The sequence below is a fragment of the Ambystoma mexicanum genome, chromosome 8 (genome assembly GCF_040938575.1).
Source record: "Ambystoma mexicanum isolate Mex_15411 chromosome 8, UKY_AmexF1_1, whole genome shotgun sequence".
In the NCBI taxonomy this organism is placed as follows: Eukaryota; Metazoa; Chordata; class Amphibia; order Caudata; family Ambystomatidae; genus Ambystoma; species Ambystoma mexicanum.
In genome coordinates, this window is record NC_090929.1 from 338,408,219 (window position 1) to 338,435,401 (window position 27,183).

Consider the following 27,183-nt stretch of genomic DNA (forward strand, 5'->3'; position numbering starts at 1 on the left):
CACCGACCAAATTGACTTTTTGGATCTAAGGATCGCAATTAAGTACAACAAAATAACAACCAAAACCTTTCGCAAACCAACGGAGGTAAACTCAACCCTCCATGCGCAAAGCTGTCACAGAAGAAGTGTTATTGAGAATATCCTTAAAGGGGAGTATATTTGTGCTAGAAAAAACTGCAACACTGAAAAATTCTTCACAGATGAATGCGACTTGCTGGACCAAAGATTCAAATGTCAGGGCTACTCCCCCAAGAACCTCACGCTAGCAAGGAATCAAGCCCTAAACATTGAAAGAGAAATGTTGCTCTCGGCCAAACTTAAAAAGAAAGATGCAAATCCCAAGATTCGATCTGTAATCAGATACAACAATGACAGTCATGCCATCCAAAAAATCCTAACCAAACATTGGGACCTACTCTTCATGGATGAGCACATCAAACCACAATTGGAAGCATACCCCAGTATGTCATTCAGCAGAGCACCGACATTAAGGAGCCTACTGAGCCCGTCCTTCCTGTCTGAGAAAAACATCTTCGCACAGGACTGACTCAGCAGGCAAACGCCAATTGGCTTCAACAAATGTGCAACCTGCTTAATGTGCAAATATGCCACCCAAACTAAATATGCTAAATTCACAGGCTGCCCTACATTCAAAATCATAGAGCACCTCGACTGTAGAAGCAAATTTGTGATTTATGCAAATCTGTGTAACAAGATCTATATAGGAAGCACCATCCGGGAAGTACGCACCCGGATAAGGGAACACATGAACAGCATACACTCACAGGATCCAAAATTACCACTGGCCAACCATTGGCAGAAGAATCACCAGATGGACGACAAGAGCAAGATGAGATTCATTGGACTGAAAACCGTAAGGCTGGGGACCAGAGGAGGAGGCAGAATCAAAAGACTTAGACAAGAGGAAGCACGATTGATTTGCCATTTTAGATCTGTTAAAAATGGCCTCAATAAGGATCATGATTTCAATGTATTTCTGTAATTGAATCCCCCCTCTTGTCTAATCAACCGACTTCAGTTCCTCGGGAACCATCACTCACAGCCAAATATAGGACACGTACGGCTCATTGGCCAAACCAATCCGAGAACTTCCATGGATCAGGGAACCTCCGCTCCCATCCATGACTTTGACACACCATCCCCACTGACTGGCAGGGCAATATCTGTGCCTCTTCACACAACATCAGGACCACAAGGATCGACTGACCCCAATCAATCCCAGACAGTCATGACCACTGCCACCTGGCCACCAACACAATACCACCTATCATTATGATATCCTGCTATTCATATGTTCTCTTCCTCAACCCAGTGTGAATGCACCATTTCACCTTGACCACAAACCCGATTGACCACCACCCCGACAGGACAATGCACACTCCCAATTCACAGCCCCTTCCCCGGATCAACACCGCCGATGCCCAACTTTCAGGGCACTCGTGCCCACGGGGACAATATTCCCCTCGCGCACGCGCCTGGAACCCATTCCTCACAATTCAGAACGAGCACTGCAAAGCGCATGTGCAAACTAGCACCACTCTCCCCAGCTACAGGCACACGCGCCTACAGGGTCACTGCTCCCCCGCGCATGTGCCGCAGTCACACTACGTGACTGGGCAAACATGCGTGCCCTATTCAAAAGGGCTTTCACGCAGGCACCACACAGGAGCCGCAACGGACCAGAATTATAGCTGCATTACAAGGTAAGCACCAACCCCTCTCGCCTAGGCGGAAGCCCTTCAACTTCCCTTATGGATGCAGCCACTTTACTGCCACCATGTTGAGGCTGAAACTCTGTCCTGCACTCCCCTATCAGGAGCCAGCCCAGCCCTCCATGCCAACGCGCCTCCACCCTGCTAAGCACCCTCAACAGGGTTGCATAGCCCCGAACACCCCACCCTAACAAGCAACTCTGCTTGCCTAGCCTCACGTAAAGCTTCTTTATCCGCAATGGACTCGGCCACTGCTCCGCCTCGGACGGTCAGGATGTTTTACACAGCTGCCTTCATTCCATTCACGAGTGGAGCTCAAGCCAACGCGCATTGTCACAACTGCCAAACGCGCTCATCAGGGCTGCAGAGCCCCGACCCCTGCAATGCTCAAGGGCACAACCGACATGCACACCGCATCCAGAACCAGACCTGGACCGGACCGCTGTGATTACACACACGGCCGGCCACGCAAATACCTGGCATTAGATACCGTGCTAAACCAAGCAAGACTACGTCACCCCCTGACAGCGTCACGGCATCATTCCCCCCGAGGGGGCCAACGTCCCCAGCAACCCGAGGCCTCCCACCCTTACATATTGGGCCAGGGAACCTTATTCTTCCAAACGCCTTCATTAGCAAGCTGGCAACATCATCTTACACCAGACTCCACAGGGCCATGCCGTGCACAACCCCTTCCAGACCTCAACTCCTTGAGGACCTGCCACCACCTATCTCCTCCAAAGGGGACCGGCACTACCAGAACATGGGTTCCCCCACTCAATGCTCCCTAACAACGAATCCACTTGCATTTCAGAGCCCAACAGGAGCCATGCCTGCCTACAGAACAGCGCCCATACCAGAACCAGGACCCCACAGGGGGCTCAAGAACTTTGACAATAGGTAAGAGGCTCTAATCCTCGCTTACTCCCAAATTCCCTTTACCCCCAACCACTTCCTTGCTAACCTTGTTCTGTTCTCTCTACTCTTTTCTCCTACCTTCAATGATTACCTCATTACATTGAATGTATGTACCATGTAACTTTGAATCACGTGCCACAACCTATTCACTTCACTCAAACACCACTATTCCTGCACCAATATAACCTATGTCACAAATGTCACGAACCACATTATTTTTGAATATTCTTCAGCCTTGATGAAGACCCTTCGGGTCGAAACACGTGTCGGCTGACAAACAAGGCGCACAATTGCCTTCAAGTGTATTTGACGCTTATCAATGTAATGTGAGAAACAATCCAACAATATCACTAATAAAAGCGAAACTTGTATCGCACTAACCACAGTGTTAGAAAGATTATTTCAACTATTGAAGCAAGATAGCCAGGAGAAAACTTCCCTTATCTACTTAACAATTTGGGGTACTGGCTAAACCCTAACAACTCCTGTGATCTTGCAACGCCAGATCAACTTAGACTCGGACAAGAGTGAACTTAGCACAGGCTGCCTCCACACCTAGAGCCAACCCCGACCCTAGAATATATCAGTGCCTTGTTTGGCTAACAGCTCCACAGTGTTGTGTTTCTGTTGTTGTGTGTTCAAGAGCCTCTGTGAGGGGGAGGGGGACAAGCAGCTGCCCCTGTTTTGGCAGTCGTGCTACACATCAACATTTGTCCTATCATGGTATTAAATATGCACTTTCCCTTGTGTGCATGTTACAGACTGACCTTTGCTGACTGCCATCACCTTAACTGAAGACTTTATGTGTGCACTTTGCAGCAGGTTATATACTGCATTTGATAGCACACAGCACCCAGCTGTGTTATCACCGCTTTACCCTTAATTCTGGTTTCATCTGCGTTAGCACCTTGCTGACAGAGCAATTACTAACTTTTCAGTTGCAGTTTAGTGTTTCAGCTCCCCTCTGGCTGCCTGCCCCTTAAAGAGCAGTCTTTTCTCTCCATTCTTTTTTAAGCAACCCAAAAGGTGCCACAGACTGTGTCCACCCCCACCTAACTGTAGACAATGAGGTTGGAGAGGGCAATCAAATTGAAATGGGCCCCAGGAGCCCTGACAAATGTATAGCTGGGCCCTGTGAGCAGGTGCCAAGGCGCTCTTTGTTATTCCAATGTGCCTGACTACCAGCAAGCAGGGATGTTGGCGTGTGTGCTGTGGCTGATGTGAGGAGATTGGGATGGTGGCCAGGACATGGCAGGGCCCACTCGCCGTTTGTCCATCATCTGTGCTAAAACTGCCTCGACTTCTGGGCTGATATTATTAAGAGTAGGGTATTTATAGAGCGCTGACCTAGCACTGGGAAGCAACAGAAAGCTTTACAAATCATAGGGGCAGCACATAAAGAGGAAGGCAGAGCTAGAAGAGAGTGGTATTTTGACTCCCACGCTCTCTCTGAGGAATTCGACCATCCGCACGGTGGGTGTGCGCTCGCCTGGGCTTTTTTTCGAAATTTTTAATGAAATTGAATAATGGTAAATCAAACTCCGGAAAATGTGTGGGGCTAATCTGTCCTATGCTCACTGCACAACATATGCATAGACCGGTAAAATCTGGTTGGACACAGCCTACAGGTGCAGTCCCTGCAGTCATATTTAGTTAGGATCTGACAGGTGGCATACACAATGCATCTCCAGAAGGGGGAGGGTCAAACACCCCCCACCCCCGCCATGGCAAGCCAGGAAAGCCCCAACACCCTTTCATATGCACTGTGTCAACATGATGCCATCTCCTGCCCTCAGTATATCGATTGACCGTGAACAGTAATGTCTGAGACTGCGTGCTTACAGTAGTCATCCCCGCAGGGCGACCCCATTCAGAAGGTACGAGCATGTGGTTTGAGAGAGTCAGAAAGTCTTGTCTTGCCGCAGCTTCAAGTGAGACCTGCCGCTTTATTCAGGAACCACAAAGAGCTCAATTAACCAGAGGGAGCCTTTGATCCAAAACAGACAAGAAGATGGGTGTGACTTAGTATTACATGTTTTCACCCCTTTACCTTTTCTGTTGCAAAGCACTCTGGTTATGACCTCACGCATACAGGAGATGGTTGATGGGGACCCAGGATTGGTTCATGAAGGTAGGCTTAGCCTACACCAATCCCTGTGGTCCATTTGGCTTTAAAAAGAGGGCCGAGCCCCTCTTTTGGCAGATAATCTGACGACTTCACAAGGAGTAGCAAGAAGTACTCATCATTGGACCGTGGCTGAAGGTACAGTCTGCCTTACATCATCTTCCAGTGAAGGAAGGCCAGGACCTCCAAAGAGGGAAGCAAAATCGCTCCCTTAAACATCTGCCAGGGAACAGAGGGAGATACCAAATCCAGAGGACCCTCCAGCTGCTCCAGAACTGCTACCTAGCCAGCACCCAGAATGCCCTGCTATGCTCTGCAGCAAGCTTCCAACGTTGGAAGTGCCCAAAGTTCTCTGAAACTGAAACCAAGGACAAGGCAGCTGCCTGCAACACACTTCTCAGCTTTGGGCCGTCCGCCTTAAACGACGACACAAGCCCAGTGAAGAAGCTGAGAGAAGTGAGCATCTACCGACATCTGCCTTAAAGGACATTTTCGGGCCAACTGAGCCCCTCGAGCTGCAACCTACTGAACCACTGACGGTGTTACGCCGCAATAGCTAAAGCCATCCAAGACGACTCTACCAGTGCTCCAGACCGCCGACCAGCATTGAGCAATTCCTGACCCCAAAACACAACATAGGCCAGCCTGCAGCCATCCATCCAACTTCGATCGCCGAACTGCCTGCTGCCTGATACCTGCAACTGTCTTCCATCTTGAACTCTGTTGCAGAAGCTGCAAAGTGCCCTGAAACTGATTCGACCCTGTCAGAGAACCAAGAACACCTACAGCACAAGGTACATTGTGGTTCTGTCCCCCTGGTCCTTCCCGCAAGGCCCCTAGAGATATATTAAGAACCATTGCACCCTTTGTGCTGAAGCCAAGTAACCTTAAACTGTTGTGGTTATTAACCATACCGACTACCCTCCTGCCAGTATCCAGAGTGCATCCCCTTTCCTCCTTTGAAACTGTTTGTCCTCTGCATTCCTTTACAGGGTGGGTTGTATTTCGTAGTGTGCTAGAACTGTCTGTTGGGATAATAATAAAGTAGATATTTGTATACAACCTTGACTGGACAGTCCCTTTTATCAGTGGGTAATATTTGTATGTTTGCTGTATTACAACTTACCAATAATCCACGACCTTTCAGAGATAAGCCTGTGTTCCTCCACTTCACCGAAATTGGACAAGGAGGTTTATAATTTGCTTGTGTTTTCCAATCTGTTCGGATCCCTTCAGGTGCACTAGAGGTGTGGGATTGATTGATGGTTTAGAACCCGATATTCATCCCTGGACCACTGGTGCCCCAGAAGTGGATTCGTCACACTTTCACACGTCACTCCTCTCCAGCATCCTACCACACGCAGACCTCTCTCATGCAGACAGGCCTTACATTTTCTCGGAAACTGCCGGGGGCATGAGCTCAGATAGGCCGGGCATCATGCGCCTGTGTGCCAAGGATCCATATCTCAACGGAAGTGTGGGAAGATTAAATATTGGCCGTCTTTCAACCCACCCTTTCTCCTACGCATCAAAGCCACTCAACTATGAAGCCGAAAGGGAGCCACGTTGGACCAGCCTCGTAGGCCAACACTATCCCTTCAGCAGTCGCACCATATCTGAGCCCGGGGAAAGAACCCGGCCGTCCTGTGGCATCGGGTGATGCGTGGGGAATACACCTCGCATTTAACTAATTCTAGCTCCCCCTTACTTGCCTGTCAGAAGCACTCGTTCCATACAAACTGTCCCAATTTCGCAGTACGCCACCCCATTCCCTGCTACAGCGAGACATGGGAGCGGAAACTCGCAAGCGCTCGTGCACAATAGTACTGTGGGAAGTTGTGTATAATAGCAGAGGGGGGTGTGGTGCGCAGAAATGCAGCGTGGTAATATGTACATTGGTGCAGTGCCCATGTTGTACAACGAAACACAGCGTGGAGGACCCTAGTCGCGCACATAAACACACCCCCCACACCAGGGAGTCTCCCAGGTCGGCCTTCCCTCTCAAGACCCCTTTGTTATTCAGCCCACCCGACCCTTGAGGGAAGCCCTCCATAAGCAGGGACACTTAGGATGTATGCGCCTCGCGGGGGGGCTTCCTATGGGCCAAGCACATTCCTGCAGAGCCCGCCTCTGTGTATTGTCCATTGCACTGTTCCCATGCTAAGCTGGTGGGGCCGAGGGCGCGGTCAATGATCTACCACGGCTTCCCCGGCGCTCCCCCACAGAAGAGCCAAGAAGCCGAGTGCCCCAGATGAGTTATGTGCGGGATAGCACCTCCGCGCCCCTTCAGCGCTCCCAATGCAGTATATGGCACGTCCCCCAACCCTTGCGAAAACAATATATGCATTGACACCCAATCCCCTTTCAATGTGGCTGTAAATAGTAGCCCCCAGAGACAACAGACCCCATCCCCTTTGAAGTCAATGAGCTCTTCAGTGGCAGCTGACGAGCCCTGTTAACTGGGCAAGGCATATATTGCTGCTGACAGAGGTAGGCCCACCCGGAAGCTCCAGGATCACTCCGTCTGATCTCACCCCTTTCCTCCACTTTCACCAACATCTGCCTTTTGTCATGGCCATCACGAAGCAAACGTCAAACTTATTTAGAGCAGTACAAAAAATAAAAAACACACTTTTGGGGGTAAATTCGCATCAATATTATGATGAAATTAACAGGTGAGGAAAATGCTGACTTTCAATCAGAGAGCAAGATTAACCATTAGGGACTAAGACCTAAGAAGGAAGTGAGGGGCCCCGTTGGTGTAGGAAAGAGGAAGTGAAGTAACGAGAAGGGTCTTTGGATTTCCTAGGGTAAAATCCTGTACAAGTCTAGTGCACCTTTTAATCTCTGTAATATTATAAAGAGTAGATACGACTCTCTTCAGCAACTACACATATGCAACATTGACAACTCCATGAACACGTTCGACCACAACCAGCACGTAAAATGTATATTCATTTACGCCAGGAAGGCCAGAAGAGTCAGTGGTTTTGTAAAGGCTTGTGAACATCCAGATGTGCGGCCCGGCATATATGCAGCGAGCTGACATACATAGCGTGTTACTCTGCTGTGTAAAGTGGAAGCACACAGCACATGTTCATGTCTATGTTTCCATGGAGATTGTAGGTGTATAAAAGAGCGGCCCACGGCTAGGGGATTACATGGCAGAGCGGCAAGGGGCACAGAGGCTAGACAGATCCAGTGATCGCTGATTTCAGCCAGTTTAAGGCCAAGAAACCCACTGTCTACTGCAGGCTTGTCCAACCTTTATGAATGTGGGGCCGAAGCATTAACTTTTTGTCACCCAGTGGGCCGGTGAGCCAAAAGTCAACAACCTCACCCAAAGCAGTATATTAAAAAGCGATATTGTGTGACCTTTGACACAATAGCATCACAGGCAGTGGTAGCCATGCAGTCCCAAAGATAGCTTTTGGTGTCATGGGCAGTGATCAAAGGTTAGTTGCTTGTGATTTCTTTCAGTGTCTATGTGTTAATATTTTTCAGAAATAGTGGGGGCGACCGAGTGTAGCGAGGGAGCTACAAGGTTCTAGGGAGGGTTTCGGGGGGTTACCCCCGCCAGAATTTTTTTCAAATATGGGGTTGAAATGGTGCATTTTACAGCAAAAAAGGTGACCAAAAGCCATACATTTACAATCAGTTCTAAAGGGGAACATGAAAATTCCATGTCACCATCAGCAGAAAAGGACATTTTACAACACAACACATTTTAATGATCAATGTGTCCACAGTGTAAGACAGCACTGTCACTGATGTAACACATTGTCATGCTGGTTGTACCGAAAATATGCCCCTGTAGCAACATGTCTATGCTGGCTGTTCCCAATTTAGGCCAGCATTGTCCTGTACAAAGCATGATTGATGCTGCCTGAGCATGTGCAGTGTGCCCAATACATATGGCAGCGTATCTCTGTAATACACATTACTTCTGTGGTGATGAAAGAAGCATAATTCAATTCAACAGATAAAATGTGGAAAAGCGATCACCCAAAGGTGAACCTAATTGAAGAAACGCAATGTGAGCACAATCTTAAAGTATGAAACCTAGCAGGCCTAGTGCACACTTTACCTTTTCTTTCACCAATAAATCAGGGGGAGAGCGCGAACGCAGTCCCCCACTACCAGAAATAATGCAGTCGTGTATCCCGCATTTGGGAACATAGCAGGGGTCAGCAAATCCGATGTGCAATGGGTAAGCCTCACCCTGGGAGATCTGCCCTTGAGATCAGATTCTCCACTGCCAGCTAAGTATGAGTTGCATGCAAGAGGGCAGGGGTTGGGTCAGTTCTGGGAAGCCCCGCTAAGCGAAGGTGAGAAGGCAGGCCCTGACCCAGCCCCAACCCCCCCACCCTCCCGGGAGCTCTGAGCATCTGCAGAGCTGCCTGTCCCGTGTGTAGGAGGAAGCTCCAGCAGGCAGAGCCCAGCAGAAGAGCAGATTGTAGCGCAGTTCCTTTCTCCCATCAGGCCCTACTCAGCCCGGGATTTGTATAAATAGCACGATGGCTCGAGCAGGCCTGTTGCAGTCTGCCCACTGGCCTGTCGGCCCCACACGGGCCCATGGCCCTCCTGAGCGGAGCTGCTCAGCACTGGCCCCATTGACACCATCATAATCATCCTGGACCTCGACGCTCCACCACTCCTGAATCTCAGAGTTCTACTCAATGACAATGCTGAAGCTTTGACATCTTTGCCGTAACCATATGCCGTGTTGTGTCAGCCGAGCCTGCACAGCGCCAAAGGCAAGTATTTCCTTGTCCGGGCCCAGAGGTCACTGAGTCTTCCAGCTCCATCCACTTGGCATGGCCTACTGTTCCCAGCGTTTTCTACCCGCAAATCAGCACCACTGCCAAACAGAACTGCATCATTGGGGCCCATCACTGCTGCTCTCCAACTTGACCCCAGCCCAGCGCAAAGGCACCCATGCTTCTGGTCTGATGCTGAAAAGCCTGGCTCTGCTGAGATCTGAAAGACAAGAACTAAGGTATTTTGGGAACATAGCACTATTGTTTTTTGTGTTGCAACTGTATCAGCTCACACCTCTCCTGAAGGGTATAGGCTGCCCTCAGACTGCGCTACAAAAAGAGTGAAAATAAGTGATACCTGTTGGGCTTGCCTGTTTCACTTTTATGATTGGGATCACTGCTGCATGGGTATTAAGCGCATTATAAATAACCTATCATATCAGATCATATCACAGATCAAGATCATAAGCAACTTCCAGAAACCTTGGCTGGTGGTCCACTGCAGGTTGCAGTGTGTTATTGGGGCACTACTAGGGTAACATATTGTGCTGTACATGTGGTATTCGCCATGCTTTGATACCCCACTGGCCACATCTATAATGTCCAATGTACTTGGTATAATGCATGGACATTTTCATCAATCCACACTGTGCTTAGAGGTAAACGTACCTGAGCTCCCGCTGTTCTTCTTTGTCTCTAGACGAGGAAAAAAAGCACTGCAAAGGTTAAGTTTCTCAGCTGATAAAGGTTCATCTTCGGTGACATTCGCAATTCAAAAGAACAATTTTTGGGGCAGACAGGCTGTGTCGCCACAACCCCTGCTAAACATATGTCCAGAGATGACAAACCTTGAAAGTAACTCCACACAATGTCCCTCTGAGCAGCGGCCCACGGCTAATCAGGGGTTCAGGAATCCACTGTGCTGCCCAAGCCGAGAGGAACTCCTGCACAGCACCTGTCCACATAATCCTTCGCCCGGGCCAGCACTCTCTTCTCCTCACCTCACCACCTCCTGCTTTCATCTCGGCTCGCCTTTTGCCCCTCGGAGCACCATGCAAGAGAGGGACTCCTGCACAGCACCTGTCCACATAATCCTTCACCCGGGCCAGCACTCTCTTCTCCTCACCTCACCACCTCCTGCTTTCATCTCGGCTCGCCTTTTGCCCCTCGGAGCACCATGCAAGAGAGGAACGGGCATGTCTGGGCCGGAGCCCGTTCCTCTCTTGCATGGTGGGTCCTACTTGCCTGAAATTGGATATTTCAATGCAAAGTAATTGCTACTATATTAATCCCATTGTTCATAGTTTGTGGGAGTACTGGGCAATTGTATGGACCCGCGCTCACTGAAAATGAATGGTATTCCTGAGGTAACCCTCACTATGCCATGGTACAAATTAGTCTCTCCTTCTTCCATCAAGTCCCAAGATCTTGACAAATTTATTTATTTCTGCAATGTTTGTCGGATATCCGACAAACATTGCATAAATAAATAAATGAATGAACGCTTCGTGGCTGAGGACTGTAACTACCTCTGTTGACCCCATGGGGTCACCAGAGGAAGTTACAGTTTTGCGCACAGGCACATTTAAAAAAAAAAAACTAAAAAAAAAAGATTTTTTTTTTTACTCAAGAGTTGTCCAACATACGGCCTCACGGCCGCATTGTGGTGCGCGGGCCGTATGTGGGACAACTTTGGTCTACTGTGTCGAAAATGAAGCCAATGCGCAGGAAGAATGAGGAGCTTGATTGGTTAGGGACGTGAACTCTGGGCCAATGACCTGCCGGGCGTCGGCAATGAGGGGGCAGAGGGGGTGGCTATGAAGGTGTCAGATGGCAATGCGTGATAAGTTGTTTTTGGCTGCTGTGCAATGAAAATGACCCATCCACCAAACCCTAACATTGATGATTTGTCCAGGTATTGCTAACGATTTATTTCTAATGGTTTCACTGAATGCGTCAGCGGTAAAGTAGAGCCATGACTTTAAAGATGAAAAATGACCAACCATGCCCCTTGTCAACCTTGGAGACTGGACAGGGCAGCGGCAAGGAGGCGCTGGGATGCAGCCCTAGAGCTGCCAGCTCTGCTCGTTTAGAAACTCCTTACAACTCTCACCGAGGCTACACAGTGGAAGTAGAGAGAAGGCCCAGGCAAGCTTGGGGAGTGGGGCCACAATGGGAGGAACGCTGGACTTAAAATGGGCTGTTGATTTGAACGGAAGTTGGCCATTTATGCGCAGATGGGCGTGGTCCTCCGAAGCTACCTGCTGAATGTACTGCAAAGGAACCAAAAAAGTGCCTGCATTTCTTCAGTTCGTTACGAGACTTAAGTTAGCGGACATGCATTTTTGCATCTATGTCGTTATATGTCTTTTGAACTGGATGCAATTAAATCTTGTGAGGACAACTTCCAGATGTTGAAGGAAGTGCATTCAAACAATCGAGGGGATAGAGTTTAACCTCTGAAAAAAGTGGGTGAATGCCATCCTCCCGTGTGTACCCTGGGCCTGAGCCCTGGGGCAGAGTACATATGGTTGGTGGCGGAAACTGTCACTTCTCTAGGAATGGTGGCAGAAACCCGACTGCACCTTTAGGTTTGCGACTGTACATCCTAAATGGGACTATCGGTCAGGGGATTTTAAACAGTGCGGCTGCCCAGCCAGGGGAAGATACGGGTGGCACTCTTTCAATAGAGGCGACAATGACTCATTTTACTAGAAAATATAAACAGTTCTGTCATTTGAGGAGGAGGGGTCCTCCAGCATACTTTTTAACAAAGGTGAGCTCCGCATAAAAAAAGCGTGGGAGATAATGCTATAGGTGGTGTCAAAGTTGCTGGAGATGAAACACTGCTGATTTTAAGGCATTTATGGTAACTGCACTGCAAATGCATAGATGCAGGCCTGAATCCAAGGGTCCACACATCTGGTGTTAAATTCTTTAGAAGTTGAGCGAGTCATGAGGTTTCAGCCAAAACGACCGAGTTGAAAAGACCTACCCAACCAAAACTTCTAAAGAAGGTACTACCAAATGTTAGACCTTCGAAAAGGTTGACTTTTGGTTGGGTAGGTCTTTTCAATTCATTGAGCGGGGGTTGTTGGGTACAACCCCGCAGCTGTACAGACCCAAAAAAAAAAAAAAAAAAAAGAAGAGTCCTGAACACGGAAGTGAAAGGGAACAGGCATCGCAGGAACAATGCGAGACGGAATGCAAGGTAAGCAGAGGTGTGTGGGTAGGGGTAGGGGTGTGTTGGGGGGTGTAGATGGGGGTTTGGGTATGTCGGTCACGTTCAGGGGAGAAAAGACCGAAGATTATTTTGAAAAAATAATATTTGTTTTTTTTCTCCCTCGAACATTTCCACTTCAGGCACTTCAGGCATTCAACCCCAAATCAGTCATGAGGCGCAAAGCTGGAAATGTAATCCAATTGGTGAATGGCTGCTGCTGAGATCTACACATAACCTGCATGTCACTGCACCAGTTATTTTTTTCTGGCCAACTTAGCCCCTTTCTTTTTTCTTAAGTAATCATACTTGTTGTTGCAAAGCAGGTTCTACTGAAATTTCATATATATATTGTCAGTCTGACTTAAGTCAGGTGCTTTGTAAGTCTGACTTAATGACGAGAGTATTTGATGCTGTGCCCACCAGTCTCACATCAGAGCGGAGTACTCTGAAAGTTATCCCCAAGTTCAAGCGATCCTGGACTCACTAGTCTCCTGCACTACTCCACTGCAAGCTCTGCTCCAGGCTGGCTGCTACGATTCAAAACTGAGCCACTGCTGGGTTTTCATAGTTTCCCTCTCTGACTCCATCCCATGATTCCCGTTGGTACAGGAGTTCCCTCAGTTTTCTTCAGGTCCTGATCAGTCTGATGGTTTGCGTCCTGCCTCTTGTTCCAGCAGGACGTGGGACCTGTCCCAGGTGACATGGAGTGTGAGTGGGTGTAATAAAAGCACACAGAGATTTTGCTTTTTATCTTTTTTAACCAGTCTTCAAAGAAATATGTTTTTGATGTTTTCTCTTGTGCTGCATGATATGATCACAGATTTCTGCTACCTCAAGGTAGAGGGATGTCTCAAAGTAGCAATTTGTGTTCATACTGTGTTCATGATGAGAATATAGATACGATACCAGCGTTTAAGCCCTTACGGGAAGTAGTGATTATGTGCAATTCATCATATGATTTTATAGATATATATATATATATATATATGTAGAAATACTTTATACCTCGGTATAAAGTTGAGCGGAGTGCACTCCGAAAAGCAGTCCAGTGAAACAGTGCCACACCAAACACAGAGTCCAGGAACCAAGAGTCTCCAAGCATCAAAATATACTTTAATTAGTTGAATGCAGTGGACAAGAAAAAGGTAACACGAAAAACGGCTCGTTTCACAGCAAACTGGCCGCTTGTTCACGTTTTCGGGTGCAAACACAAAGGAAGGACATATAAACCAGCATGCTCTCTATGATCCCAGTATATAGAGCTACGTGCAATGACATTGAAACTCGTTTTACAACTCGTTTTACACGGCCATATTTGAACATATTTCAAACCTCAGTAAGTCGTATTGATTACACTAGAATGTGTTCAAACATGCATCAAATGAACTGTCCGTTTTGTATAGTTGTATTTTTCCCAACATTAAATACAACTAGCGCAAGGATTAATTTATATTCACAAATTGCGTAGTATGCAATGTTGTTGTTAGCATGTGAACAATACCATAAACAATTTATCGCATGATTCAATCTTATGTGGTTAAAGTGCATTGTGTTGTTGGCAGTGGTATGTCAAGTTTGATAGAATGCAATAGTTATGTAGAATGCAGTTACCTTAAATATGCAAATACAAATCTGTTACTAATAAAGTGCAAAGTGCATCAATAGCAGCAAATTCAATAGCAGGAAATTCAATAATCCCCCTGTGGGGATATGTAAAGTGTAAGTGCCTAGATGTGCAAATATGCAATAACCCAATATGGGTAAAGTGCAAATGCAATTAAGCAGCCCATGATATACCGTCTGTGCGGGTTAGTAAGGCGCTAAGTGCATACAATGCGTGAACATTAGATGAACACAAACTCACAATGCCAAAAATATAAAAGCAATACATTTTACAAATGGAAGATATAAAACCACCAGATTAAAACCTCATAGTTGTAGACTGGCACAATGCGCAGTTGTAGAAAAACATATACAGAAAGGGCACGTTTGAAGTGCCAGGCTATTATTGAAGTCTATGATAAAAGGACGAGTATACTCGTCCTTGGCACTTAAAGGGTTAAAAGAATGCTGGTTGACCAGTGTTCCTAAATAACAAAGCAAAAACATTGCTCACCCATAAAAAAGAAGGAAGAAGATTAAAATAAGATAGCTAAAAATGGAGAGATGCTAAAATGCATTCAATTTCCTATTTGTTAATACAACATTGAATTGCTAGTTTCTCTGTCATTTAAAAGCTAAAGTGAAAAACTTAACCTGTGTTACCAAAATTAAAACTCTATATATTGACAGTCCAATACATACGGTGCTACCACTAGAGTCCACTTATATTAAACCTTCTAATATAGCTGAAGGTTAAGTAACCAGTTATCAAAAAATCATGCAAGCAATGGGAATAGAGATGAGGAGAACCAGCCAGGCACCCACAAAGATAGCCTTTCAATTCCAGTTATAGTGGAGAGTATAGGGAGAGTAAAGGGCAGATCCCATCCTCGCCCGGGCCAGTCCCAGAGTGAGAAATGCTTAAATGTGGTGAAAGAGGGGCTAAAAGATAGTACAGGAGACCTCAAGGCAAGAGTAGTGGTAAAAACCCTAAAATACCAAGAAAACCGCAGATAGCTCATGATCAAGCAAGAAACTTTAACACTGGTTTCTTTTTTGGGCTTAATGAGCACATCGCATTTCCCAGCTTGGAGCATGTCGGCATGGCAAACCCCACCATAGACCATGACCTGGAGGGAAAGTCAATATTTCTACCAGGGAGCGAAATTCAGGGAATGCTGATACATGAGCTAATCAATAACCTGCACATGAGACAGGCGTAATACTGGCAGAAGAAGCCACCATGATCGGCCTGTCTAATCCTTACATGGTGTGCCTGGCCTCGGGCCGCAATGATCAATTAGTTTACTCTCCCACCCGAGAATGAGAGGGAGAATCCACAAACACGAGGAGGTGGAAGAGGAGGTAGGCCAAGGGCCAAACCCAGCACATAAAATGGAGGAGGGATAAAACCCACAAATCAAAGAACTCTCAGCACTCTCAGCACCATCACCCCTAGCTTTAGGTGCCTGGACCAAAGCATTCCCAGGCCCGTGCTATTGGTGCAGAAGGCAGCTTCCTTCTGGGAAGAAACAGGTTCCAAAAAGGCTCCATTGAAGGGAATGAAGACCTACAGTATGCAATATGGCTTGAGGATGTCTGTGGGCCTACAGCCACAGTGGCAGAAAGCCTATGACAATCAGCACCATGGGCATAATGATGGCAAAGGATGCAATATAGTTGTCTGCAGCTTTGAGAAATGTCTGTCTTGGATTGATAAAGCTATGTGTAAAGTAGCACTGCCCTGTAAGCCAAAGACAATTTTCCAGAGCAAACGACTTGCATTTGGGCTACACGACGCTTTGCTAATGTGACTCAGAACTGGAGGTGAACTTCCAGCAATGGCTAATAGGTGGCGCTGTGGCATGTGTGTCCTGGATCAAATGGATTTTTCAGCTTTCACATTTCAGATGAAAGGGTTTTTCAAGCCTGACATTTAAACCTATCATACCTTTAATGGTGCTTGATCTTTATATATATATATATATATATATATATATATATATATATATAAAAACAAAAAGCATTGTTAATAGGGACGTTATGTTTAAGTTGCACAACAAAAAAAACCTATGAAATTCATTGGAAAAACGTTCCTACAGGGACGTTATGGTTACAGGTAAAACTGAAAACCCCCAGAAATTCACCAGTTATGTTAAGGTACGCAACCATAACTTGAGCTACCACTGTGCACCACAAGTTCTGGATCATGTGCTTGCAAGCAGTGGAAGATCGAGAGTACAGGAAAATGGAGTGACATTCTCCCTAGAAGACCCTCTGCACCGATGCACCAAAGTGCAAAAACAGTCAAGTTAGTTTAAATTGAGATTATTCAGGCCAGAGGGTTTGCTTATTGGTGTGCCAATAGAGAAGGCTTTGGCACTTTCAGTTTATCCTTTTTTTCCTAGTAGGTGATCCCAAGAACCACCTATACGCTGTAACTAGTGCATTGGAGTACCGCTAGGAGGGTGATGGGATGTGTTGAGGGACACAAAACGTGTAGGTGGTGTTTGGTTATTTGTCCACCCATTGACTGCCCATGGCCATGCTAATCCCCATGGCCATTCATTACACTTTCTGCCTCTTCCCACTATAGGCAAATTCTCCTGGGATCTCTTTGTGCTAGTTTGATCAAGAGGTAGCATTAACCTTTGGTTGAAATGCTTGTCTGTTATTTCAATGGAGTGTTCTGTGATTTAATGGCCTAATTGTATCTTTACATGCACTACTGGTGTAATGAAAATGGCTTAACCAAGTGTGCCTTCAGCTACTTGATTTATATGCAATGTGCATGTCCTTCACTGAAGTTCTGTTAAAAGCAAGCATTGCCAAAGCCAACAGGTGTGGACTGCTATAGTATTAAAGAAACATTTATCAGGTACTACTGTTATATGATAAGATGAAGCTTGGTGCACTAGCATACAAGCCGCAATGCTAAATAAAATAGACCTCCTTCAAAATAAAATTCAAGACCACTACAAAACCTTACTTAGCCAGAACCGGCCCCCTCAGATCCTGCCCAATCACAAAGTACACAATCTCCCTAAATTCTCCTTTAAGGACATCTCAGAATCTGAAGTTATAGACCTTCAGAAACACCTTAAACCATTGCTATGCAAGGGCAATATATCTCCCCCTCCTCCCCCAAGATCATTAAGGACTGTACCAAGGCCCTTGCCCCTTTCCTAACAGCTTTTATCAACTCCTCATTTAAATCAGGCATTGTCCTGGACAGCCTCAAAGAGGCATGGGTGCGCCCCTCCTGAAAAAAACAACGCTAGATCCTGCCCAGCCTAACAACTACCGGCCTATAACAACCGTCCCATTTCTTCTCAAAATTCTGGACAAGGCGGCTCATAGCCAGATCCAACTATACTTGGAAATAAACTCGATCTTAGGAAAAAGACAGTCCGGGTTCCGGAAAGGGCACGGTACTGAAACTGCCTTATTAGACCTCAAAAAACAAATCACTCAAATCTTGGACAAAGGCAAGCCTGCCCTCCTCCTTCTTTTAGACCCTTTGGCAGCCTTCGATCTTGTAGATCATAAAACCCTTACCACCCACCTTACGCAAACAGCACATCTCTCCAATCAAGCAGCTTCCTGGATCACCTCCTTCTTAGAAGGCAGAGCAATGAAAGTATTCTCCAACATTGCAAATGCAGCTCCGACTATCATTCACTGTGGAGTCCCACAGGGATCATGTACCGCACCAACTCTATACAATCTCTTTACAAAGCCCATTTTTGATAAGCTCAATGCACTTGGGATTGCATATACAAATTATGCTGACGATACCCAAGTACTTCTACCACTAACGGGCTCATACGACCATGACGCAACGGCACTATGCCAAATCTATGCCACCATCAAAGCCTGGATGGCAGCAAATGGATTATGCCTCAATGGAGACAAGACAGATTCTTATTCTTGGTCAAAAGACTACACTAGCCAAGTTAGACCGTCTCTAATCCAATTTCAGCATAATCATTGCACCATTCCCATTTTATCATCTGTAAAGACATTAGGAGTTTACATTGAAGCCACACTATCTATGAACAAGCAAGTCAGTGCCATTGTCTCTGCATCCGCCCTAAGCACCAAACTCATTAATGCCATAAAACCTTTTCTAAGAGAATCTAACTGCCTCCCAATAGCCAGAGCCACCATAGGTGCTAAGCCTGGCTATTGCAACACTCTCTTAGCAGGCACCTCCATGAAAAACAAACAGACTCCAAATTACTCAAAATAGCAGTGTTAAGCATCCCAAGAAGAGACCACATCTCCCAAGTTAGGCAGGCAGTCAACTGGCTCCCGGTCAAAGACTGCATCACCTTTAAAATCCTCAACACCACACACAAGTGCCACAACTTTACAGCACCGTCCTACCTATCAGAAACATTATACAGAACGATCTCAGCCCAGCCCACGAGAACACGCTACACTAATCAACTCACTATCCTGCACATCATCAGGGCTAAAGCAGGAGGGATAGGCTTCCCGTATTTAGCACCTAGGCTTAGGAATGCGCTCCCTTCTGCCCTCGGAGCTGAAACCACACTCCTTGCCTTTCAGAGAAATCTGAAAACTTCCCTCTTCAACTAACACTCACCCTTTCATACTTCCCAACTAACGTTTTACCCCCACCCCTCTCTCCACTGTTCATCTCAATGTAATATGTAAATTGTTTTGTAAAAAATGTATAAAAAACAGTATATATGCTATCATCTGTAAGTAAGCTCTGTTTTTCACCTGCTGTAACAAGCGCCACGATGCCCACGGGCTGTTGCACGCTCTACAAATTCGAATAAATAAATATGACCAAGTACTAGTATCATTTTACAACAGCTGCCAATAATTGCTAGTTAGTACCATTACAGCAGTACCTGGCAAAAACCTATGCCTATCCTACACAAAAGTCAAAACCTTTGGCATTGCCAATGCTTGTTAAGCGGCTGTAGTGGCTTTTTTGGGAAAAGTAGACACTTTCCATTTAACAAATGAACCGCTTACAAACTCATTTAGGAATTGCTACCAAACAAATCACCAGGTGATTGAGGACTTGTGCTCACTGCCCACTCTGTAAATCACCACCAAATCACTGAGCCTTGCAGTTCCCGACTCTGCATTTATGGAAGGCTCCAGAGGCTCCCGAAAGTTATTTATGTTTTTTAAAGTTTATTGCGATGTGTGATGTTACATAGGAAAGTACACACCACTTCAAGGCCACAAATGTAAACCACCTCAAATGACAACCCCTGGAGGTGCTGCGCAGGTGTGGCTCTCCCCTAATAGATGAATGGAGTGGAAAAGTGTGAGCTCTGTGACTTTCGCCACACTTGCAGTGATTTCTTCACCTGTGGGTGGTCTTGCCAATTCCTGTATTCTGTGTATACTTACTCATGGTGGGCAATGAAAGGTGGGTACTTCTTAATTGCCCGGAGACAAGCATCCCTGAACAGCCCACCAACAAACCTTGTGAATAGGCATTTATACTTCAAAGTCAAAAAGCCTTACTCATCTCCATTCTCAGCCAGATTTCTACCTTCTCATGTATGTAAAATGTGTGATGTTTACTTTGATGGTCTGACTAGCAACACTGCCATTGGTGCTTCGCCAATGGTCACTTATATGATGGACTGTGATACCTGCTCTGCAGAGGATTTGGAATTTATCTGGTTAAGGATCTGCATTGGTGTTTCTAAACAAAGTTTTAAGGCGCTTCATGAGCACATGGGTCCTGGATACCGTGGGCCGGTAGTCCACTGCACACAAAAGGCCTAAAATGCGATCATATTAGAGGAGCCAGCACACTTACAGGGGTCAAGCGGGCTATCGACAGCAACATGGACAAGGGTATAACAAAGAGATGGGGCAAGGGGCGGGCTATCTCACCTGATCAAGCTGCTCCTTCTGTCAAGGCATTAGCAGGAAACTCTTCTTGTTCAGCAGCTGTCTGCAGCCCTTTCTCCACAACGTCCCTTTGAATATCGTGGGATGCCTGGTACTTACCTCTAATGATGCACAGAAGACAGACAGAGCAGAAGTTTGTAATGTGCAGGTGCCAGCCATCGCTGCCACGCCCATGATGCCAGTGCCACTCATGACCCAGGCTTTACCTGACCCCAACCTTCACGGCGCTGCCTGGTCTCTGACTCTGCTGCTGGTGCCAGTGCCAGCCTGCAGACAGTGTACAAGGGACAGGGTCGGTGCTATCGCAGGCAAGGCAGCACACTAAACGCAGTGAGAGTTAAAGCAGCTTTTTGCTGCTCTAACATTTTGCACGTATAGGCAAGAGCCTAACTTTGCCTAGTGATAGCACCGGCCCTGTGCCTGTATGAGGCCCACTGGAAAACAAGGAAAAGCAACCTCGAGTGTACAGTGGCCGTGCTAAACGTCACAATAGTTTGATGAATATGCTGCCCGCCTTTTCATGACCGTCCCTGCATTGAGCACTATGCCAGAAAGTGTGAAGGGTTACCCTGCGGGTCGTAGAGTTGGAGATAACATTTAACTGCAGGTGTGACATTTTGTAGTGAGTCTGTGAAATGCCAAAGTTGGTGCGGCTTCGTCACTAACATAGTAGTGCATGTTAAAAAAAAGTAAGCAAACAACAGAATCTTCAGAGAGTAAATTATAGCACTCATGGTTAAAACAGTACTATAGCCACATGGGTCGCCCATAATAAATATCTTCATCCTGCACATACTGAAGCTGCGTTTCTCCCTGCTGTAAACATCGTTGTATTTCACAATTCATTCATCTCTGTGCATGCTAGTCCTACGGCTAATGGCGTACCATGAACTGTCTATACCACATGTGACGACAACAGCAATGCAAGCATAAAGGACCAGTTTGCAGGGTACTACCCTGCCAAAAATGCAGTAGGGTAATTGAATGTACAGCATTCCCCACACAGACTGCGGCCGACAACAGGGGCACTCCTGTACGGCACCGGAGCGTTAAAAGACCCTTGTACACCATATTCTGCACTAAATATCCTTGCCTGCCAAAGGACATTGTAGTGCGCATTTAATGCAACCCGGTACTCTACAGAGGGAAGCTACTTTAAAGTGCTTGGGAAGAGTCCGTCCAGGAGTATGACAATGAGTGGCGGCTATTTAAGTGAGGGCCACCCAACATTACCCTCTCTGTGCATGTCCCCTACGATATCCCTGTAGGTGGTAACCCTTCCATACCGGCCCTTGCCTTTGGCCCTTTGGTGGCGTGTGTTACAAGACCAAAAGAAATATTAACTGGAAAATGAGAAAAGATAAGTAAAGAAACCTCCTTTCAGAGTGCAAATGAAGGGAGGCAGGACGGCGTGCATCGTATACCTTCCACAGATTGTGTGCTATATAAAAGGAACCATGGTAGTGTGGAAAACACTGCAGTCGAAACGGGAAGAAATGGGTGGCTGTTGAGAGATGGTTTAACATGGTGCAGTGCATTTTCAAGAGTGCAAGTGTGCAACACCTACCACAAACATTATTCTTATACTCCCAAAAAGGGCAGCAATGCAATTTGTGTATGCCGTGCAGAAAATGGAAATGCAGTAATGTTAAGAGGAACGCTATTCATGGGGAAAACGCTTTGTGCTTTGAACCGTCAGATTACCATTTGTAAAGTACGACATTGGCACAAGTCGTAAAAAGGCAGCAATACACTTTTTCACAATGTGCCGCACTTTCTCCATTTCCAGACCAAATCAAAAATAACGTGCCGACATGGGTGTATGCGTACTGGGATAAAAGATTATGCAGGAGATCGGAAACAGATGCATGCCCTGGCCAAGTGCCTCCTTTAGCGCAAACGGCACTGAAAATCATGTTACATGTTGCCCAATTTTCCCTCCACAATGAACAACAATATCGTTGTGATCGTGCGTCACCCAAGTCTCACACAGACCAACCAAAATCAATCACTTCATTGTAGGTACTTCATAAGCGTACAAATCCACATGATACAATCCACAATCACCTCACACTGGACTCTGTTTTCCATTCACTGTGAAGTGATGTATGAAGAACTCCCCCCACAAAGTATACGCTGTGGCTCATGCAACACACAGCCATAAGCACTCCCTCTGCACTCTGCTCCACAAATTTACCGTGCACCACAGTCTGTGAATGCACTCCACTCCCAGAAACCTTGTTGAACAATCCCGTGGCCTCCACAGGCCCAAATGTATGGCGGCCATGTGCAAAAGGGGCGTATGTCACACGTGCAACCCGGCAACTATCGCAATGTCAGCAGACATTTTCCAAGTGTGCGCGCGCAGGAGTTGGGGAATAAAGGTCAACCAGGGTATGGGATGTCGTTTGTAGTGGTGGCTCTGAAAAGAGCCGTTTTGTATATTTTTTTTTAAAGGTGCTTCCCATCCTAACTTACAGAGCAGAAACTTAATTCAATTTCGAAATGAAAAATTGGCCCATATTGGAGGGGCACCTTTGGAAAAAGATACAGCCTACACAAGGGAACCCCAATTCAAGCTGTGAGAATGGACCTAGGTTTGACCTCCTTGGCAGCAGTGGTCGAAAAGAAGATGCTTTCCTTTTATAGGAAATGCACAGAAGACTACCCCAAAGGAGGTTTTGTATCCTTAAAAGAAGCCTTAGTGAAACACACAGAACTGACACTGATCCAGTGGGAAGCCAAGTGTCAAAGCTTATTGCAACTTCTAGGGGAAACCTTGATGAACAATCCTGACAAAATCAAAAGAAAATTGTACTCCCAAGAATGGTTTAAAACAGAGGAGGAAAGACTGAAATACAAGGGATATGGAAAATCGTGGGAGAACAGCTGAAGGCCATACTCAAAAGTAAACTATTTGAAAATATTCCCTCATTGTTTTTTTAGAGACCAATTTTTGAGGTTTCGATTGAATTTAATACAAACCAAAGAAACCTCATGGTGCAAGACTTTAAAAGCCAGTCCTCCAACATGTCGTATATGTAAAGAAAAAAACTTGATTGAAAATTTACAACATTTAGTAATGGACTGCACAGCTCTGTCAACTCAGAGAGGGGCACTAATGACTGATGTTATCCAACAGTATGGCCACAGGGGGCGCACGGGTGATGTCGTGCCCCGTCTGAGCTCCTGCGAGAGGTCTGAGCCCCCACTTGTAGGACCCCCCCCCGCAGCTGAGACTCGAGACGAGGCTTTGGGAAGGTGCCCCCCGCCAGTGGCAAAAAACCCGGAGCGAATCGGTGGAGTTTTCGCCTTAAACCGACCGACTGAAGTTCTCCCCCGTCTCCACATTGAAACAACACGAACGCGCGGAGCCCAGCGGAGGCCCCGCCTAGCAGGAGCCCAGCGGAGGCCTTGCTCCCAAATACAGACAACTTCGAGTGACTGGAAGCGGCAGCGACACAATGCACATACTGCGCCCTCCCTCACCGTACAGTTTTGAGCGGCAGATCAGCAGAGAAAGCCGCGGACATCGGAGCACCGACGGTGCGCGGAGGTGCGCTCCCGGTCTGCGAGGGGGGCCCCGTCTGCGCGCGGCCCATGCGCTGTAGCGGTAAGGGGACCCACAAAACTGCAGCGGGATGGCTCGCACCCCCAGCGGATGAGCCACGGATAGTTCCTCAGATCTGGGAGCCTGAAAGACCGCACTACACCACCCCACACCCTCTTAGCAGTGCGGACGGCTGCGGGTGGGGCGGGGTAGCTCCGCAGAGCCGCGGACCCCCATGAGATCCGAGACGAAAAAGGACAATCACCACTGCCTGCAGTAACGGGTCACTCCGTTGAGTGCACAGCTCGGCAACTTGCGTCGCAGACTGCAGGCCCACGGACAAGGCCTCTAAGAGACATCCACAGGGGGAAATTGAAAAGATAACCCAGACCCACGGGACGGACTCCCCTACATAAAGGTTCGCCCGGTTACTGTGACAATTGGCAAGCTGAGGGTTGGGCCCCCAAACCTTGGGGCGTGTGCCCTCCTCGATTACACTGGACATCTTGCTTCAGCCAACCACGTCGGTAGGTAGACCCCGCACACGCTTGGGGTGGACCTCACAGCGACGAGTCTTTCCTACCCCTGATAACGAGGCAACCCACTCATTACGCACAAAGTAACCGAGGTAAGGAGCTACAAACCGTGCACCCAGAAACCACACTGCGACACAGAGTTCCCTCCGCCGCCCCTCTGGCGCACTACAGACTCGTTCCAGCACTATTGGGATCCTGCCTAACGGATCACAGGCCTACTTTAGATCTATGGACTTTACACAGAAATTGGCCAAATTTCGGTATAATCAGGTCCCTGAAGCACCGCCCCTGCGTGAACCCTTCACCATGGCCTCCAAAAATCCAGAGGCGGCACTGACCAGGGGTGACATCGCTGACCTCCTTTCGGAAATGAAAGGGATGAGAGCAGACATAGGCAATAAGATCGACAAGATCACAAGCAGAATCGACAAGATGGAGGAAAGAATTGAGGAGGTTGAGCATAACCAGACCTCCTCAGGCATCCTTGAAATGCAGGTCGACCACCGCCTTATGGAAATTGAGGGCAGAGAGGAGGAACTCCGGCTAAAAGTCGATGATTTAGAAAATAGAGAGCGTCGGAACAATATACGTGTGTTTGGTGTTCCTGAGGTGGACGGAGAATCAGACACACCTCAAAAAAACCCTACATGACATTCTGAAACTCCTGTTTGAAGACGATGGAATAGATGCATTCAAAATTGACAGGATCCTCAGAGCCGGAGGAAAACCGGGTAGCCCGAGGTCCATCCTGGCCCGGTTCCACAATTATGCAGACAGAGCTCGGATTCTAGATAAAGCCAGGCTTGCATCGCAGATTTCCCGGGAGGGGTCACGCATCACCATTTTCCAGGACCTGTCCTCCCTTACACTAGCGCTGCGTAGGAAATGCCAACCAATCACCAAGTTTCTCAAAGATAAAGGTGCCAGATATCGGTGGGGCTACCCATTCTCACTAGCGTTCGAATGGGACGGCACGAAGATGAAACTCGCATCAGAAAGAGACATTTCCAACGCCATCACTGAATTACTAGGCCCCCAAACGGATGGAACTCCCATCCCGACAAAAAAGAATGCTGAAGAAACTTGGCAAACTAAAGGCCCTCGAAGACGGAGAATGCAGGGTTCCAGGAAATTTAGGAGAATGAACGCCTCATCAGACATGGAACATTGACTTCTCCACTATTTTGAACACCCACTATGAAGAGGCAACTCTAACGACAGAAGCGAATTGGGTGACACTTTTACTACGCTGACTCCCAAACTGGACCCAAGTAAGAGGTTGGCGGGCGGTGTCATGCGAACTGAGGTACAGGGTGGGATCAAAGGGGGGGAAATGATTAAGATCTCGAATAGACCTGGGCGGAGAGGGCCATTTTCGAGATTCTGTTAGCCGGTAATGGAGAAGGCCTCTTTCCCCCAGGCATCGAATGACTCGATTGGGGGGGCTCGAAAGTTTAAGTTATGATGTGTTCTTATTGAGTACGGACCGATTGTTGTGCGGCTCACACTGGTGGTTCGATAACAGTTGGGTGATGTCAAACCAACTGCATCGGACGCCGCGGGAGGGAATGTTTAGGGGTGACCCTACAACGGGACACTTTGTTCTTGGTGGGAGGGTGGGGGTTTGGGGTAGAAAAGTTGGACTTTTACAGGTTCCTTTTACAGAACGCAGGATACATTTGCAAACAGGTGTCGACCTAAGAGCACTCACTCAATGTGACAAGGAGCACACTTCGACCACATGGCTACGAGAATCCACAAATTCAACACGACAGGCACAGAGAATAGCGAAATCTTCTTCAGTAAGCTCTGATGGCAGCCACACATAACATGGATCATCTACGCATAGGCACACTGAACGTTAAAGGCCTAAACTCCCCTACGAAGCGTTCCTTGGTTGCAAGAGAATTTAAGCGCTCCAAGATTGACATCTTATTCATCCAAGAAACACATTACATGAGAGGGCAAGAGAGGGCAATCCCAGGTAGACCTATTGGCTATACCCTATGGAGCTCCGGTATAACAAAAAAGGCAGGAGTGGGGATAGTAATTCGTAAGAACCTACGCATGTCGGTCCAAAGCTCGTGGGTGGACACAGAGGGAAGAATGGCAATCATTACAGGACTCATTCAGAACGAGTCTGTCACGCTGGCCACGGTATATGCTCCCAATCAGGGTCAAAAGAGGTTTCTCCGCAAAGCAATTGAAAAAGTGTTTAATATGGCAAAGGGGCAAACGATACTTGGAGGAGACTTCAATATGTGGATAGACCCCGCCCTAGACAGACAAAGTGAGACAAACACACCTAAACCACCACGCCCGGCTGACGACACTGATATGAAAGTAGCGCTCTCGACATTTGGACTAATTGACAGTTGGCGTCATCTCCACCCCACAGACAGCGGCTTCACCTTTCGCTCTATTCCCCACGGAACCCTCACACGAATTGATTACGTGTTCCTGTCTAAAAACCTACTATGAGAAACTTCCGCTGCAGAAATATGTCCGATCTCGTGGTCAGATCACGATATGGTATTGACAGAGATACGATGGGCGACACACATCCCCAGAACACAAAATGGAGGTGCAACGGTTCTCTGTGGAAAGACACAGCGTTCAGAGATGAATTTGAAAACGAAATTAAACAATTCTTCGTCTCCAATGACAATGGGGAAATTTCAAAGACTTCGGTATGGGAGGCAGCCAAAGCAACATGGAGAGGTATTCTTATTAGAGAGGGGGCCCGCAAAAAGAGAGAGCGAACCTTGATCGAAGAAAATATCAGGCAGAAATTGAGCGCAGTAGAGAAACTGGCACAATCAA

The 27,183-nt window shown here is 47.1% G+C and overlaps 1 protein-coding gene and 1 non-coding gene across 4 annotated transcripts in view; both read right to left on the minus strand.

Moving 5' to 3' along the window:
* EXD3 (exonuclease 3'-5' domain containing 3) overlaps positions 1 to 27,183 on the minus strand; it is a 3,187,846-nt gene that overhangs the window by 897,545 nt on the left and 2,263,118 nt on the right. The window lies entirely within an intron of this gene.
* LOC138474912 (U1 spliceosomal RNA) lies at positions 8,885 to 9,046 on the minus strand. The gene has a single exon (XR_011269133.1). It is a non-coding gene; the product is annotated as a U1 spliceosomal RNA (small nuclear RNA).